This window comes from Podarcis filfolensis (genome assembly GCF_964270895.1).
Source record: "Podarcis filfolensis genome assembly, chromosome: 3".
Lineage (NCBI taxonomy): Eukaryota > Metazoa > Chordata > Lepidosauria > Squamata > Lacertidae > Podarcis > Podarcis filfolensis.
This window is the reverse complement of record NC_139606.1, coordinates 38,416,677-38,432,026: the sequence shown is the minus strand read 5'-3', so window position 1 is coordinate 38,432,026 and position 15,350 is coordinate 38,416,677.

Below are 15,350 nucleotides of genomic sequence, written 5' to 3'. Positions count from 1 at the left end.
AGGGTTTGTTTGTTTTTAAGTTCTGATAAGTTGTATTGCTTTACATGGTAATGTAGTTGGGCACACTTCAGAAGTTGCGCAGTCGAAACCTCTTCACATCAACATACTGTTTCCCCAAATGCCCAGTGATCTTGGTGCAAAGCAGAAAGGGGTGCCTTGGTCTACTTGATTAAGCACAGTTAATAAGACAGCTTAGCAGCATTCTAGCCATTCTTATAAATACTAATTACTCTTTTGCAGAAAACAGTGGTTATCTATTCTGCATGTGCATACACAAACTTGGTGCTCATAGAACTTTAATGTAATAAGACCATTATAGAGTTTGAGGATGCCATTACATACTGACCAAACTTCAGAAGACTTTCTCTCCCCCTCAGAAGTGTTGACATTTAATTGACCTTTGAAGGCTCATTCTGTTAATCATACTCAAAGCACTAAAGCTATGGTCCACTGATCTGGTGTTCTTCCATTTAGCCGTGTTCAGCATATAAATTCTGCAGCATAATTGCTACTTATTGAGCAAGAGTTTCTTTTCTTTTCTGAAAATGAGAGAGGCTTGCTTTGCCTCAGGCAGGGCACTTGTAGAGTTCTGATTCCAAACTGCTTTCCTGTCATTAGTTGGAGGGTGTGGCTTCTAGTTAGGAAAGCAATGGAAATTCTTGCCTGCTTAAACTGCTTTTTTATGCTTCCTGAAGCAGTTTGCAAATGGGTAGGTGGATAACCTTGAAAACTTGAATGTCCTCTGCCTTGCATAAATTGAAGCATGTGTTCTAAAAATGACCCATGATCTGTAATCTCTCAGATTTTATTTTCCTGGGACACTTAGGATGTTAACCTGCTTCAAAAATCTAATACTAAGTAAAAACAATGCGGTGGAGGAGGGGAATGTTTATGTTAAACGATCAAACTATAAATATATTTAAAGCACTAATACATACCGAGCACATGCATCTTCAACTTTTCCCTCAAGACTTGCCGAAAACCATATTAATAATCATAGATCATTTTTGTGTGCAGGGCAGTTTCTGAGCAGTTAACTTGGCATTAGTTGTATTACAGAGGCAGAACTTTTGTCTGAAGTGCCAGCCTTTGCTTTGTGTTTGAACGTATTGGAGTTTGTGTGTTTCTCATTTGAGAATGGAGCTTGTTTTCTGTATGTGTCTGTTTTGTGTGCTTTTTATTTACTGGAATCTTAAAAAAAATACACTAGCCACTAGGCTGGTTTATTAAGTGACATAATGCTTGTAGATATGATTCCTTGTTAATTTGCCAGTGCAGCTGAAAACAGAAGAGGCTGGTTTTGTATGAATAGATTAATGACACCTTAGGGAAGGAGAGGTTGGATTTCTCCGTAATTTTGCTCATACAAACCAAACCCACAAATACAGAGGGTGGAGACGAGCTTGGAGACAGTTCCCAAACTGTAGATTTCTTTGGCATTGCTGACACTCTACCCAGGCCCCAGGGTAATAATTTAGTGTCAACATGTACATACAGAGTTACAGGCTTATGGTACCAAGGTGATAGATGTCTTTGAAATACCTTTACCATCTGATCATATAACTTAAAGCACCAACACATAAATGCATAGGATGGTCATTAGTGTAATCAAGAAGGTTAAGGGTCTAGGTCTCAGTTATGGAGCTCCACATTTGTGGGCCTTTCTGTATTAGCTGGGCTGCTAATGTTGGCACGGAACTTGCTCTCATATCAGTAGTTTAAGTGAAGTATGCATAACGACCTCAGACATCATACAGTGCTTCAAAGGCAGTGCTGCTAACTTTAAGCCATAAAATAGGGATTTCCACATCCTGTTTGAGGTACAATCTCTGACTGAGCCATGCAGCGCCAGCAGTCAGAAGTGTAGGTTCTGCCACTGCAATGAAGATTGAGTTTCCCCACTTGGCCAGCTTCTCATTCTTTAATAGTACTTGCCTGGATTTTTGTTCAGATACTTTTAATCTGTCTCCTTCAAGACCATTGTGTTTCGGCCATGTTTAGTTATTGTTGCATCCGTGAGGATGGGCTTATGCCAACTGACAGCCGTTTCAGCATGGATGTGGAACTATCGCTGCAATGAGGTTTTGAGCATTAGGGCTGCTAGATAATACCAGATTTGAGTTGTAATATAAAATTGGTCATAGGCTCCCTGGTTAGAGTAATAGTAAGCTGAACAGGATGATAGTGTACAGCATACATAATTAACTAAGGGAACTTGCACAGTCCTTTATTTCATTAAAACTTGCTTTCTCCTGTCTGTGACTTGAGGAGCAGGTTTACCATTAATACAGGAAAAGAAATCTGTTGGATTATTCAAAGTCTATAAAAATAAGCTTTCAAGAGTTTTATATATTTGAAATATCATCTGTTCATTTGTTATATTGTATATAGCGTGGGCCACATTTGGCACGCCAGGATTCCTAATATGGCCTATGAAACCAATTTTCTCAAGTCATGTATACTCATTTGACATCAGGTATGAGATAGGTAAAGCTGCAGCTGCTAAGGAACAGTTGGGAGCCTTGAGAATGCTTCCCTATTGCTTCTTTTCAAATGTGGCTTGAATTTGGCACACTTTAAATTTGGTGCCACTTAAACTTGAAGTTATTAGGGACACAGGTGGCACTGTGGGTTAAACCACAGAGCCTAGGGCTTGCCAATCAGAAGGTCAGCGGTTTGAATCCCCGCGACGGGGTGAGCTCCTGTTGCTCAGTCCCTAGTCCTGCCAACCTAGCAGTTCGAAAGCACGCCAGAGTGCAAGTAGATAAATAGGTACCGCTCCGGTGGGAAGGTAAATGGCGTTTCCGTGTGCTGCTCTGGTTCGCCAGAAGCGTCTTAGTCATGCTGGCCACATGACTATACACCGGCTCCCTCGGCCGGTAAAGCGAGATGAGCGCCGCAACGCCAGAGTCATCTGCGTCCCTTTACCTTTACCTTTAAAGCTGAAGTTGATGCTGAATGCAAGATGTTTGGCCTGGAGTGGTCACACATGGGAGCTCCCTAAAGTATCCAGCCTTACAGCACAGCTTGCATATGGCACCAAATTACAAATGACGCTGAATGCAAGCCGTGCTTGCAACGGAAGAATTAGGAGTCCTGTCATTTTGCTAGCATGGCTTTCAGTTGGTGCTGTTTACATTTGGTCCCGAATGCAGGCTGCGTTGCTTTGGCTGGGGCCATCTGATGTCATAGGATGTTGGGTGGTTGACTGGTAGGTTGTCCCCACCTGTCAAACGTGGCATGTAGACTACTGGCCTGCAGACCAAAGAAGGTTCTTCAGCCCAAGTAAAGTCCTGGAGACATAGAGCTTACTTAACTAAATAGTTTGAAATTTTAATCTGCCCTAAGCTAGCAGTTATTTCTCTTTGGATCTGGGTATGTATCATATGTGGCCGCTTTAGATCTTCCCATGTTCCATTCAAATCAAGGGATATGAGTACTGTGAAAACACATCATTCTGTGCTTTGATGTGTTACAAAGGAATGTCTATTGTTCCTGGATGGGTGGGTAATTAAACTGGTGAAAGTTTGTGTTGTAGTAATACCTGCAGTCCCTGCTAGAACATTTTTGTAAAGCAACGTCCATCTAGATCAGCAAATATTGAGCTGTGAGGCTGGCTCTCCTAAGAAAGTATGGATAATTCCAAGGAGAGGTACATGAACCCCATGCGTGTATTGATAAGAGTACATTGTTAGAAGCTGTGCCTAGCTTCTTGTGCTGATAGTCGATGGGATGCTCTAGACCAGTAATTCCAACACGCACAGAGGCTTGTGACTAATGAATTTATTATGGCATAAGCAATCATGGACAAGAGCCCATTTCATCAGATGTGTTCATGTTCAGACACTTGCACCACCCCCACCCCCCCCAAAAAAAAACACTGGATGGTAGTATTCATTTCTAGCATTCCTCCCTGTTTGCCTGATCTTGCTTTAGCTTTTATATTGCTGCCTCGGAGTATAATAGAGGAATGGGCATTGCAAGCCAAACCATCTGCTTTTGCTTGTCCTGTGTTTCTGGAGGTGGCAATGGATGTGTTCCAAAAGTGCAGTCCTACACAGCTATTAAGAAATAAGCCTTATTTAGTTCAAGGGGACTTGCTCCTGGGTAAATGTATATCAGATTGCAGCCTAATATACATTCTGTAGAAAAAGTGGGCAGATAAACCTTTTCTCCAATTCATCCTGCTGGGCGGTAGATGCATTTCAACAGCTAACAAATTTTTTAACACAAAGTTATGTTTATGGCTGAACATCTGTGGGGTTTTTTGCATGTTGATATTTAAGCATGGCTAAAATGCTTTCCCATCTAATATAAAGCAAGAGTTAATTCTGAATTGCACTGAGGAAAAGGTATAATATTAACAGAACTTGAAGTACATGACCTTGAGAATATAATAATGTCAGTGTTCCAGTTGGTAGGTCACATTTTTGGTTAATTAACCACGAGAATGTCCAGGTTTGTTGGCCATAGGTTGTTGCTCCTCTCATAGCTTATCCCATGTAATATACTGAGTTATACCTGTTAAGAGAAACACTCTTAAGTTTACTGAGTTTTCTAAAAACAAAAACAAAAAACACCCTATAATATAATACTTTAAGTGGGAAGAACTTTCTTACATCTCATGTGGGGCCATAAATTGCATTGTACAATAAATAAATAAACTGCAGAACTGGCTAGAATATCGGGGAGAATAAAAGATCAGGATGAACAAAAGTTTTATGAAAATTGGAGTAAATATTTGGATTATATAAGAAACAACTGTAAATCTTTAAAAACACTGGCAGGATTTGATTAACTTCAACAGCTTATGATCAAATAGATAATTGTATAAAATACGTGACATAAAGAAAATATATGATACTTACCGAAGGGGAGGAAGGAAGTCCAAAGCTCAATAGAGCTAATGTTATGTATGAGATGTATTAATACAATGAATGTAATGGAATGTATGTTTGATGAAAACTAATAAAAATGTAAGTTGAATAAATAAATAAATAAATAAATAAACTGTTAAATTTTGGGGACTTCAGTTGAAGTAAGTTATCCCCAAGGAGTTAGTTGTTGGCTCAGTATGTTAAGAGCTGATGATTTGCTGCCAGACAAAATGTTATGTGATCCACAGTGAAGACTTATTATATTTTCAAAATTATATAGTTGTTGCATTTGTTTGTATTGGAAATCTACTCTGAAGAACCTTGAGGACCAGAACATTCATTACTTTCAAATGGACTTAATAGCCTAAATCTGTTCAAGTTTACTCAGAAGTAAGTTCCATTCTGTTTGGTGGGGTTTACTCCCAACAAAGTGTGAACAGGATCAAACTCTTAAGAAAACTAGCAACTACTGTGGTCCATTAAGTCTTTCCATACTTAGAGAGCTCCTATTTTATAATGCTAAACACCAAAGAAACCTGAAGTGAAATCTACACATGTCCCAGTTGATAATTTGGTATAAAAGTGTTAAATGCAGGATTTGAATTGATGCTGAACAGGTGCAACACATTTATTGCAAGGGAGTTTTATTTAATGCAGGCGTTTATTGGTGCTTTTCTGGAGTTTCTTTGGTAATTTCAGGAAATGTATTTTATGCAGAAAGAGGCAGCATTCTGGTTCCCATTTCAGTAAATAAGTCAGGAACAAATGAAATATGAGTTTTTTTGCGAACTATGGTTTGCAAATAAGGACCCAGCCTCTCTTGTCTGTCTTCCTTTCCTTTCACTGGTGATATTAACCATGGTTTACTAATTTTATTCAAAGGCAGATTACAGCTGGTTTGTCCACACACTCACTTGGTAATAGAACACCACTATATACATAATAAAGGTTGGGTTTTTTTTACTTTGAGCAGCAGACATGCACATGATTTCACAAACTGCTTTTATGGCTCTCTGGAGTTTCAAAAGCAAGTTTCTGTATGAGATGGTGATCGCTCTTCAAGAAATGCAAGACCAAAGCCGGGTTAGGGGTGCAGAATTCTGAATATTATAATTGCAGACCATTATAATTGCAAAGATTCATGCAGAGAAATATGATTTTAAAAACTAATCCAAATTAAACAACTTTAAAATGCAGTAAAGACTTGTTTCAAGATGCTCAGGGGTCTGATTATGGCTTAATTATTTGATAATAAAAGAAAAATTATTTGATAATAAAAGAAAAATAGTGTCATAAAATAAGTGCATAATATCCATTAACTCTGCTTCTTGGTGTTAATGGTACTTCTGTAAATTTGTGTGAATCACCTATAATTGCATATAACATGCAGTCTTGGATAGTGAATGCATTAGCCACCATGAGCTGAAGTGAATATTAGATGACTGACAGCTTGACAGAATTGGAAGTGGGTCATGCAATATAATCTTAAGCTTAGAATACTCTTCTTAACCAGAGCTTAACTGAGTTTTGTGAGCTTTCCTGCCATTTATTAAACTCGATTCAACAGTGGTATGGAAAAAAAAATCTTCCAGTCGCAGGATCTTCTTCAATTAAATGTTGAATATGTAATGAAAATTTTGCTGTTCTTTTTCTTAATTTCTAGGAGCAAGTGCAGCATTCCAAAGATATGTGGTCATGTGATAGCAATTCAAATGAAAAGCGTGGGTTCTGGTAAGTAAAGCTTTTATATCTCTAGCATCCAAGTATTTCTCAAATAGATTAACTAATTTTGCTCACAAAATAAAGAATGGATTTTGATAAATGTAATCCATGTGTACCTTTCTCGGGAGCAAAGTTTGCAAGCATTTGGGTTACCATGATAAGGCAACACTATTCACTGATGCCCCAGCCATATTCTTGGTAGCTTGGTTGCACTGCTGATCAGTTAATATTTGAACTCAGTATTTCCTAAAATTACTCTTAAAGAGTGCTGTTGCATAGTGAAATTAACTTAATCTGGGGAGTGGGTTAGGGTGATTATTATTATTATTATTATTATTATTATTATTATTAATACCCCCGCCTATCTGGCTGGGTTTCCCCAGCCACTCTGAGTTGCTCCCAACAGAATAATAATAATAATAATGATAAAACATCAAACATTAAAAACTTCTCTAAACAGGAAATATTTTAGTAGCTAGCAAATTCAAACAGAACTCTACACACACACACAGCAATGGAGGAGAATACTGAACACTGTAATACCATTGTCCTGTATTAACGGGGCCCCTAATTATACTGTGAAAACTAAGCAGTTTAGATATGACCTTGCTTTGACTTTGATACAGATATAATCTATTTGATGTCTGAGAGGGGGCCATACATATGGAAAGTGAAATGCTGTATTGTTGACACAATGTCCTTCATCTAATGAATTCAAACAACCAAGAACTTGTATTCTTTCAACAAATTAGAGAGATAATATACCTGCAGAATGAGAAGCTAATCTTTACTTTGTGACAAAGCATAATTAAACTAAAATAACTTGCCTCTACAATGACTGACCTGGGCATAGTGTCAAAGCATGTGGTGTGTATATTCACTGTCTCTTTGTGAAACTTCAGTATTTGCACCTGATCCCTTCTACTCTTTGAGCACTACCTAATGTAGGAATGCCACGTTTGTACCTGTCTGCAGTGTGTAGGCCCACAAATATTCTGTTTGTAACACACTGAACTGGGTACTACGGCATGAATTCAAAGCTATGTTTGAAATCTTTTCTAAGCTAGATAGAGTGAGGGAAAGTTGATCCTTGTCTGGAGTGGTATAGGGATGCCAACTGCTAAGAATTCCTGGAATGCACAGCACTGAAAGTTTGCTTTGTTCCCTTAGTGACTTGACCCATTGAGAAAATGTGGTTCCCTAGGAGGTTTTAATAGCTTAAACTTTAGTAGTGAATAAAAGGAACCAACTCCTATATGATCTTAGCTTGTTTTCACCTGCTGTCTGAAAAATGAATTTTCTTAACCTTTGTGTGGAATAACCCAACCTTGTACTTTTGAAAGAATGATTTGTGTGAGTTCTTCACATTTATCAGTTATAATACTGCAAGTTCCTGCATTCCAAATAACCATAATGCTCTCACAAGCCAGGTTTCTTTTAAGTCTCATTGGGAATATTTTAGGTATGGGTCACTGACCTGTCTTCATTTTAACCAACTGATTTACAATAATTGCCTGGAAAAACACCAGTGAATATCACTTCGCTGTGTGAGTAGCTTTGTTTTCTAACTGTTCTTGCCTTGTGTCCTTGTAGCCAGGTGGGCAGCTGAGTGGAGTTTACGGTTATAAAAAGCTAGGATTAAGGTAGGATAATTTGTTAAGATGTTACAAGAAACCATGGTTAATGCAAGATGAGATCCGCAAATCATGGTTTCAGATTGTGCTTTGTTGGCTACAGAAAAAAAGAAGAGTTAGTTGACTGTGGACATGCAGATAATCCATGCAGATAATCTGACATACACATAATCCATATCTGAGCATTGAACCCAAACACAATGCATAAGTCTCCACTATTTTGTCATGCAAAAGCAAGTAAATCCTTCATCATTAACTCTGGAATTCGCATGGCTTGGAAGCGGGTAGCATGCAGCACCTGTGTTTTCATTTCCTCTTTGCAAACAAAGCAGATTAGGTGAGTTGAGAAACTAGTTTTATTAAGATAAACTTAATCCTGTAATATTTCCCCTCTGTGACTTGTGGTCAGGTCTTTCCATGAAGCGTGCTATAAACTCCCTTTTCTCTGACAAAGCAAACAACAGGGTTGAATAAAAAGCACACAGGTCATCTTGAGTAATGTGACTTTACTCACTTGGTTTTAAAGCAGGGGTAACCGACATGGCTGAGCTCCAGATGTTGTTGGACCACAGCTGTCACCAGCCCCCTTGTGCTATTGCAGTGGCTGCCTTGATGTAGTGGTTAAGAATGTGAACTGGGAAATCTCTGGTTCAAATGTCTCCTTGGTTAGGAACTTGTTACGTAGCCTTACACAGATCACTTTTTGACTTTTGGTCTGTAATATGAAGAGAGCACAGGCCTATTGCACAGGCCTCTTCTAAAGTTAATGAGTGAACATTGAACACTCAGGACTAGCATTATATAAAACCAAACATATAGATGCCCTTAGGAAACCACAGGAGGTGATGCAGCAGTAACTGTAAAATCATTCCGACCAGCGTTCTTACAACTTTTAATTCTGTTGGAAGCAACAGATTTACAGGTCAGTCTATAAACAGTATTAGCCCAAATATTGCCTTTCTTCTTCTTTTGTCCTGGTTACAAATGTGAAAACTGCCTGCATGTAGTAACCGTTAAGGGCAGGGTTTACCAAATGAGTCCTGTTAATGGAAGCTGTGTGCAAGAAGTTGCCCGATGGTGTTTCCGTCCTCCCTCTGTGTGCCCCCACCTCCCAAAAAATAGGCTTGGGGGATCAGGAGAACCACAGAATGACGCAGGGGGAGGAGAGGGACAGTTGTTCTGCCTGGCAAGCTGTTCAACGTGCCATTGAGTTCTTCCCTAAATCTATAACTCCTAAGGTATTTGGGTGCACCTGCCTGTTACATAACCTTTGATTACCACCAGATCTTCATAAAATAGAAAAGAAAAGCTTTGCAGTCTCTTGCAGCAGTCTTCCTCCAGGAGGAGAGTTGGGAACAGTCACCTTAGTCAACTTGCCTGGATCTAGTTGTAGGTTAATGATAAAGCAAAACAACTAAGGAATGTATATTGCTGTTGACAGTGAGCGACTGTAAACATCCTCGACTGGAAGCTGTGAAGCTGCAGATGGGGCTTTCAGTCGGATGTTTGCAGCTGCCAGCTGCCACAGGCGTCAAACATTCAGAAATCTTTTAACGTGTTGTAAAAAGAAAGAGAAAGTTCTAGGTTACCTTAAGTTCTAGACCTTAAGAAAGCAACTTGACAAAGAACAATGCATTGTGGGGAGTAGAGTAAATAACTTGTCATGGTAATGGAATACCTCGGGTGGTACCTCGGGTTACATACGCTTCATGTTACATACGCTTCAGCTTACAGACTCCGCTAACCCAGAAATAGTGCTTCAGGTTAAGAACTTTGCTTCAGGATGAGAACAGAAATTGTGCTCCGGCCCCATTAGCTAAAGTGGTGCTTCAGGTTAAGAACAGTTTCAGGTTAAGAACGGACCTCCGTTCTTATAAAGTGTGCTTTATTGATTCTGCTTCACTAAATTTTGAAATATTTAAATAGAGGAAAATTTATAAAAGCAACCGTGTGGTTTAAATGTTATAGCCGAATAATTTCCAAGTAAATCTTTGGAAATATGTTGTTGTTGTTGTTTTTGAATACTTATAAATATTGTAAGACTTGATAACACCTTCACGATGCACACTTTTCTTAGACTGTTCAAATTTAAAGGGAGACAGTGAGAGGACCGAGAATTGCCAACAAACTCATCTTAGCTGTACTTTTATATTTATTATATATGCATGCTTCCTAGAATTTGTCACCTAAAGGTCATAACAGTTTTATTACAGCTGCCTGATTTTATTTGTATGGCATAATGAATGGATACTAATTTGGATTTATATTAGTGCTGCAGTTTCCAAATGGGAACTCCCCCCCCCCATACACCGCTTGATAATTGTGTGTGCATCTTCCTCAAATCCTTTGCAAGACCTTGGATCAAGGCACCTCCCTCGCTGTTCACAAGACATTTCTGGCCCCAGCTGCACTATGTATTCAAAGCAATTCTTTATCACTTTAAACAGTCATAGCTTCCCCCAAGGAATCCTGGGAACTGTATCTTTAGGGGAACTGTGCCTTAAGGGTACTGAGTGTTTTTCGGAGACCCCTATTCCTCTCACAGAACTACAGTTCTCAGAGTGGATTGACAATCCTTCCCAGGGAACTCTGGGAATTCTGCTTGGACTACTGCAGTGCGCTGTACATAGGGCTACCTTTGAAGGTGGCTCGGAAACCAGAACTAATCCAGAATGTGGCAGCTAGACTGGTGACTGGGAGCAGCCGTTGGGACCACCTAACACTGGTCCTAAAGGCTCTGTACTGGCTCCCAGTATGTTTCCGAGCACAATTCGAGGTGTTGGTGCTGACCTTTAAAGCCCTAAATTGCCTTGGCCCCAACTACTTAAAGGAGTGTCTCCACCCCCATGGTTCAGCCCGGACACTGTGCTCCAGCACCAAGGGCCTTCTGGCTGTTCCGTCATTGAGAGAAGTGAGGTTACAGGGAACCACGCAGAGGACCTTTGCAGCAGTGGCACCCACCTTGTGGAACACCCTCCCATCAGATGTCAAGGAGATGAGTAACTATATAACCTTTAGAGGACATCTGAAGGCAGCCCTGCGTAGGGAAGCTTTTTAATGTTTAATGTTTTATTATGTTTTTATATATGTTGGAAGCTACCCAGAGTGGCTGGGGCAACCCAGTCAGATGGGTGGGGTACAAAACAACAACAACAACAACAAAATTGTAGCTATGTGGGGGCTATGGGTGTCTCCTAACAGCTCTCAACATCCTTAACATGCAACTGTTCCCAGGATTCGTTGGAGTAAGCCATGACTGTTTAAAGTAGCATAACGCTGCTTTATTTGGAATACTGAAGATGGGGCTATAGTCTTCCCAGTTCAGGAACTGCATCCCACCTGCCATGACAACCAAACTATAGTTCACAGGTCATCACAAGGGCATGATGGCCAGTGGCCACCTTTTTTGGGTAGCCAGTGCTGCAGTACCAGCTCACTTCGTTGAGCTGGGGCATGCCTGCCTACGGACATCTAGATCATTCTATTTCTAGGCCGTGTCACTCAAAGTCAATGCCACCCCATTTTTGCATTAAATGTGCCTTCTTTTGCACAAAAATATTCCCACAAATTCACATGTATTTAAATATGTTATTTCTAGATATGTGTTCTCTTTAAAATGCTTGTGTTTTTAATGCATTTTCGAGCCAAAACTCAAACATTTGGAGAGGTCTATGTTGTTTGTTAATTGCATTTATATGCTGCCTTTCTGCCAAGGCAGTTAAGAATTTAAAAAGAATAAACGCAACCGTTCGCTGTAGTCCAGGAAGTGCTGATCAGGCCAGTTTGTATAGGAATTTGCAAATATCAAATTCCTCAGACATCCCATCTCCTACCACTGTTCTTGCAAGGTGTGCCCTATTAGTTTGTTTTTAAAGTGCAGTATATATATACACACCCCTCAATTCCACTTAGCTTACAAATTAAACATACAGTAGACAAACTTGCCTTGCTGCTCTGTCTATGATGCCTAGGCAAGTTTCCCTCTCCTCTCCCCACAGTTACAAATGTAGCAGAAACATCTGCATAATAATGATATCTGATTAAGTAGTCATCGCACTGAAGATGTCTTACAATTTCAGAGACGTGATGACCTGGTCTCTGATGCACCAGTGTAAATGAGTGCGACATTTAATAGGGGAAATGCTCTTTAATTGGTGCAATTGGCTTTAATAAGTAATGCAGCATTTTATTTCTTTATTGGGAAGTCAACACTTCCTCTAATAGAGAACTTGTGCATTGTGTGTGCTGATGGAAATGGAATCAAAACGGGGCCACTGAGAAATCAAAGTTTTTTTAATCGGTGGGGAATCCCAGGGTTTTGCCATTTTTTAATTTTAAAAAAGGAACCCCTAAAAACAGCTTAATGGGGATTAAGTGTGCTTAGTAGCCACAAAATTGTGTGTGTCAGTAGGGAAATAAAAGATGGAGGGGTTGGGGGGGGACCAGTGTAGAATGCCTCACTTGAGCGCTTTACAGCTTACAGTATCCTGAAGGAGGTCATTGCTGCCTAGCTAGAATCCTGAACGGAAGCAATCCTGCTATGAGTGGTGAGGACACATCGTGACATTTTGTTCAGCCCATGCTTGTTAAACCTAAAATGAATCCTGTGTGCTGCTATCTGCACTGCTACCTAGTTCCTTGGTTGTCTTAAAACGGTTAGAAGGAAGAAGGCAATTGCTTGTGTGTGTGTGTTGAATCACAGTTAGTTTTTACAAAATGTCCAGCAAAGTGAGTGAGTACCATAGTTAAAACCCCTCTGAGAGACCTGCATTCTTTCTCCAGCCGTCATGTAGTTCGGCCTTGCCCTTTTCATCCTCAGCGCGGCCTGGATCTTGACTTAGATTGCTCTGCAAGACATGCGTTCCACGTTAATAAATTATTAACATTGTAAAGTGCTCTGTGCACCCTAAAGTCTTGTCATGTCATCAGTTCCTTTGTCATCCTGAAAAGCTAAAGCATGTGTGTGTTTTTCTGTGTGTTTATTTTTTAAAAAACAACAAAATTATTCCCGCTATATGACATGGGAACCGTAGTGAAAAGAGGCTATTGTGTTTTGTATGTAAATTCCTAGAAGGAAAGCATGATGTAATTTCTGGCAGAACAGGCATCTATTTTTACTGTTTTCTGTGTTTACCCCTAATGTCCAAAAAGAGTTCATTTAGTCTGACAACTGACAGTGCTTCTTGCGATATTGAGTTTTGGACACTTTTTTCTACGGCGAAAATTAATTAAAACGGAGAAACAACTGGGAGAATGCCATGTCCTATGTTTTGCTTTAGAAACACCTCTGTTTCCAGGTCAGTTTGCAGTGTGGCTGGGGGGATATGCTGTTCAGAAACCAGAAGTTTTAAATCCATTTTAGGCATCTGTGACTAGTTGAACCATTGCTTTCCCACCTTGACCAGTTTATTTAGTCATACATTAAGCTAATTCTAACTAGTGTCACCGAATACTTACCTGTAGTTCTCATAAGACTACCTGTCCAGCATTGTGCTTGCATTAACCTACCATATTTTCTAGCCTCTGTTTGAGCAATAGAATTGTAGTTGGAAGAGACTATCCAGGCCAGTTCTGGTTGGCTCATCTCAAAAAGTATGCAGTACTGCAGAACTGGAAGAGGTACAGTGGGGCGGGGGGAATCAATTAAAATGAGGACCGTGTTGGAGTACTTCCTCTTATCAATGAGGAAAGGCTAAGAAAGGCTCCGGTTGTGAACGCCAAGCTCCTCTGTCTGGATATTGCTGGGGAAACAGACCATGGGAGTAAAAGAACCTTGATCTGCTCCAGCATATCAATTGATGTTAAAACAAGGTATTCTGTGCACACAGCATCACTTATAGAACATGTGGGGAACCTCAGATACTGCTCGACTACAGCTCCTATAATCCCTGACCATCAGTGTAGTATTAAATTTTCTAATGCAGGAGTTCATCATGACGGACTCCATAGCCGTAACGAACAGTTGTGATCCTTCTTCCTTTAGTTGTTTAAATATTTGTGGAATGTCTTCACCTCTCTGCCCCTTCTAGCTTAGAAGATAAGGATGTTTTGGTCCCTCGAGGCTTTTTGCTTTGTTGTTCATTGTAACCTTTTAAGTTATACTAACACGAGGCCTATTAAAACAGTTATTCTACCACATATGATCCTTCCTTACGTGTCAGCAACACTTACATTGGGGTGGAAATCATTCGCTTTATATCTAAATGTTAATGCCTTACCTTATGCAGCCAATATGGTGCCAGCTATGCAGAAGAGACAGGGACCAGCAGGCTTGGGAGAACTCCGAGGTTTGCAGAAATGGGGAAAATAATAATATATATATCAAAGGAGGAAACAGCCCAGTGAGGTTGAGCACGCTCAGTAGCTACAGAATTCTGAGTGACTTTTAAAGGATGGGGCGGGGATAGAATACAAGAACTAAACACTACAACCTTTTATTTATTAAAAATAATAATTATGTGCCAGGTAATGAAAAATAATAATAAAGGTGGTTGTTCTGACACACGCTCCACCCATATTCCTCGTCTCATTTTACAGGGGAGGTACTATATCTGTTCCTTGGTATTCACGGGCCACATTGGTTCTTCATGAATCCCTATCAATTCTGTGATTTGCCTGCTAAATTCCTTTAGGGTTCTTTTTGGTGCTGTTTGAATGCAAGCAATTTGGAGGCAGCTATTTTTAACAATATCTTTCAAAGAATCCATTTCGAACTGCAAGCAGCAAGGCTCTGAAGTGCCAAGCATCTGTGACTTCAATTGAATTCCTGTACAGTTTACTAAGTGATGAAGCTTTTTTATATATATATATATATATATATATATATATATATATATATCCTGGAAGTTTTTAGAAACTTGCAAGACTAAATTCCTCTTTACCACACTTATGGACACTTTAGTCTTTTTGCACTAAATTCTACACTTAAAGAAAGTGGATTGCTTGTTCAATACGTTGAATCGAGGGTACAGTTATTGGGCGTAACTGTGATCCCCCCCATCACCACCCCAACCAGAGCTAGGTGATTTTGCGCCTCTGGCAGAACTGTCCAGATTGCGCCCCCTAGCCATGGACAAATTAGCTCTTCTTTCCGCCTCTCCTCCAACCCCCCCTCCAC